Here is a 4,758-nt window from a genome sequence, read left to right on the forward strand (position 1 = left end):
AATACCCATGCCTTGTATTGTTAATGAGCTCAAAAATCTGTGACTAGATGGGTTGTAGACCCTAGGAAAAAACCTACTACAATTATTCTATTAAATGAATATAATGCTAAACCAACTTCCATAAACTTGTTTTTCTACTTGTAGATCAGTAGATCTTTTGACTCTCATCAGAGATGCATCTCGTTGTAGATGGCAATTGACACGAAGACTCAAAACTGGATAGCCTGCAGGGAATAAGAGTTCGCTGAGTTCTCAGATCGAAACTGGACATCTAAACATACACCTTCCTACAAAGGCTCCAGGATTATTGCATAAGATGTCCAGAAAACCAGTAAGAAGGACCAGTAGATGATTATAAAGAAACAGTCTTTTCTAGACATAATGGGGCTATTACACATACGTCTGCATGCACAGGACATGAGACAACAATCCAGAAAAATTCAAGCATGATAAGGGAAGGTATTTAGAAGGTCTCATTTCTAGCTGAGGAACTGTTGGCAATTAATAGTAGCTGGGAGTGAAAGCAATCAGTTTTCCCTCTGGAGTGCATTGAACCCGAGAGTCTAACAACTCTCCAACAAATGACCCAGCAAACATGTACATACTAGTAGAACTAAGTGGATTCTGTACATGATGTCATGCATAGTGCTGGGGGAATGCTGAATGTTACAACCTGATCTTGAGACCAAGATATAGACACTGGACTAGTGTGGGCTTTTGAAACCCCTAAGCCTACTTGCAGTGATATACTTCTCCAACAAGGCCATGCCTCCTAATCCTTCTAATCCTTTTCAAGTAGTGCCGCCCTATGATGACTAAGCATTCACAGATGTGAGCCTATGGGGGCCATTCTTATTGAAACTACCACACTTCCTAGAGTGGAAGTGGGATACTGCAGACTCTCAAAGCATACACCACACACACACACACACACACACACACACCCTTACCTTCTTTAACAAGACTGCTTCACCTAAGCTTTCCCAGACAATGCCACCAACTGGGTACCAAGTATTAAACTCTCTAAGCATATGGGGAACATCCTCAGGTACTCAGCTCAAGAAATCACAACAATTCATAGTAAATAGTGAATATAAATATTTATTTATTGTTAGAATTATTACTAAGCATTTGCAAAGAGAAAGAAAGTAGGCTAGGGTGGTAATGGTGACAAAGACAAATGGTAACAATTTATGGGGTGGAACGAAACCAAAGTTTTATTCTCAAGAGTTTACACAGAAAGATAGTGGTGGATGGGAGCATGGGTGGGGATGGAACAAGAGGGAAAGAGGAAGAAAAGTGTGGAGGAAGTGGTGGATGGGGAAGAGAAAGGGAGAGGGAAGAGGGGTGGGGAGAAGAAAGGAGAATCTTAGATCATGATGTAAAGTAAATAAATAACTTAAACAAAAAAAATCCAAACCAAACCAAATAAAGAAAACAGTTCTCGGGGTTAGCTTTATAAACCGTCCCAGTCAAATTATAAACCTGTAGTCTAGCAGAATCAAACAGATACACTTTACTCATGAAAGATGTTTGATGGTTTGCCTTTCAGCCAATTCTTTCTATTTCTTATGTCCCCATTCTTGTTTTTCTCTCTTAGGAAAGCGTTGACACACCCCCTTTTTAATTAATGACAGGCAGTGCAAGGGTATGACATTTCTTCAAGACCCAGCTAAGATTTGTTGACATTGAGTAGAATTGGATAATCCATTCATTATTAATAGACCTGCTCACATAACAGAAAAATATTTCTCTGCCTTTCCTTTTTTAAAAGTCAGCTAAACAATAAAAATGTTTAATTAATGGCATGTTCAACAGTTAAATAAAGATTTACTTGCTTTATGGGTTTAACAGACTTGTTCAGCCTCTTCGTCTCAGAGGCTAACATGACTGTATTCATCTGCTGTTCTAGAAGCTATCGTGTATTTAGATTATTTCTGAAGTGGCTCAGCAATCTCTTAACCAAAGGACATGATGTCTTCAATTTATACCCATTATACATACACCTTCCTAGGTAAGTATCAGGCTCTCAAAAGAGAGGTTAGGTAAACAAGTCCTAGCTTGCTGGGATATATAATGTGATGCCTTATGTACATAGAAAATACAATTTGCTTTTAATATTTCTTTTACCGTTCATTTGTTCTCATTTTATGTATACACACGCACCCACGCACGCACACACACACACACACACACACACACACACATATATATATATTTGATCAGGGCAAGGCCTGGTATTTCATTAAAAACATCTGTTTACAAGTGACATTTATTATTTCTTAAATCAAGGACCCTGATATCTGCAATTATTTGCAATTACTTTTATATGGACGTGTGTGTGTGTACGTGTGCCTGTAGAAGGGGTATGGAGTGTCAAGGAGAAAGAGTCCTGGCAGGACTCATTTGTGCATAGTTGCTCACTGTTGGCAGTTTTCCATGGACTTGGGATGGGACTTCCTCACTCTCATTCCACATTGCTATTCCCCAGAACTGGAATCGGCCCAGATCCTAACACCTGAGTCAACTTGACTGCATAGACATCCTGCCAAGCATTGCTAACAGCCAGAACAGATTTGTTTCTTATGGTTGCACTTCTACATATAATATATTTATTTCTCAGAAGTATTTCTGATGTAAAAATATTTAACTGCAGAACTGTATGGTACCATAGGAATTAGGAATGAAATGTGTCTAAATCAAACATAAACATTCTACTGTGTTTCAAACATGAAACTAACTTAAAATACTCTTGCTAACTTAAGGTAGCACAATATTGAAAATGAATAATAATTAGCAATTTTAAGTACATTGCCTATGCTTTAGAGAAATAGAGGAAACATATCCACATACTGGTCAGTCAGTTTTACATATTAATTTCAAGGAATTAAATGACCTCACAAAAATTGATTTTTTTTACATATACTCATTCCAAAATCAACCTAGATTTATGAATTTATCTCAGTCTATCCTCACTCATACTTGAACATATTTTATTGATTTCAACTTAAAAATGTCTGTCACATGAAGCAACCAATACACAAATAATTAGGAAAAAAATCTTTAACTTTGGGATAAGTAAGACCAATTCATGAAAATTCATTCTAAAAATATACTCTGGAAATTTTCATAATTCCATACCTTTTTTTTCTTTTGTGTAAGTCCTGTCAGTCTTTAAATTCAAATCTGATGAAATATATTTAAACAGAAATAAGCCATTCTATGTGGTCTTATAGAAAGTTTGGTTTACAGGACTCAACTTCCATTTTGTAACCTTTACAACCACTTTATTACTGTTAATCTACACATGCACAGAGACATGCATGCATGCATGCAAATACACATATATGCTTATACACGGTGTTATAGCCCGTTTTTAATCCCAGGATGCCCTCAGACTCATGGAGAGTCATTTGCTTCCACATCCTAAGTGTTGAGACTACAGGAATAAGTCACCACACCAGCTCTATTTTTAAGATATTTAAGTTTTATTTTTCAATTTTTGTAACACTGCAGTTGTATCGTGAGGCTTAATGATGCCTGGAGAATGGGTTCTCATTGAACTAAATCTCTATTTCTGATCTGCGCTTAACTGCAGAAATATATGGTACCATAGGGATCAGGAATAAAATGTACCTACATCAAAATTAAACATTCTGCAAAATTTCAAACAAGGGACTAACATAGATAGGCACGCTGGTGACATGGCTTAGCAAATAAGACTGACTGCCATCAAACCTGAAGTCTTGAGTTCAGTCAGTCTCTGGTACTAACAAGGTAGAAGCAGTCAATTGACTTTCACAAATTCCTTTTTGTTCTTCACATGTGTGCCATGACATGACACTTATCCTCAATAAAAAGGAAGAATAAGTGGTAAAAGTATGTCAATTTAGATCTTTTATATATGTACATGTGTATATACATACACATACACACATGCTTGCACACACGCATGCACGAGCACACACAAACACACACACACACACACACACACATCTTAATATAATTTTTTAGGTAGCATCTCAGTACATAATCCAGGTTTGATGGGAACGTGGCATGGCCCAGCTTGGCATGGAACTCAATACAGTCAACCTAACTCAGATTCCCAAAAGCATAGTTTACTTTTGCATATACCATAATTAGCATTGTTTGTTTTAAAATTCATCAGTAACTGGAGCAGTTGTTCAGAATTAGGACCAACAAATGATTTCTTTTCACAGGTAAGAGTATTTTGCCACTGACATTGTTTAAAAATATTCTCCAGATGATACTCATTTGGTTCAATTAGATTTTTAGATTCCTTGGAGTGAAACTTACCAAAGTAATTGCCCAGTATGGAGCTCTGTGCCTCTCCCCACTGGTATCCAGCCATTGCTCCCTCCCACCACTGGTGCCCAGCCACTCTTCCCTTCTTCTGGGGCATCTCTCTCATTATCTGTGATCGAGTTCATATAATCTCCATGTTCTTGACTCATATCACAGACACCCTAGGACTAATACATTCCACTTTAAGACATTCTCTATACCTCTTGGTAATTTTTTAAACCTAGCAAACTGTAGAGGAGGACGGTGTGATATTTTAATGTTTTTAAGTAAATGAAAGAAAAATATGTCAAAAGCTGATAGAAAGTGGCAGGACTTAACAATAGATTGGAAAAGTTTAGGCTGCTTCAGCCAGTATTGTTAGAGTGGAGTAAACAGCTGCAGAGGGTGATGCAGGCCGCTAGGCTGATGCAGGCCGCTAGGCTGATGCAGGCC

Source organism: Grammomys surdaster, unplaced genomic scaffold (assembly GCF_004785775.1).
Source record: "Grammomys surdaster isolate TR1022 unplaced genomic scaffold, NIH_TR_1.0 66, whole genome shotgun sequence".
NCBI classification, from domain to species: domain Eukaryota; kingdom Metazoa; phylum Chordata; class Mammalia; order Rodentia; family Muridae; genus Grammomys; species Grammomys surdaster.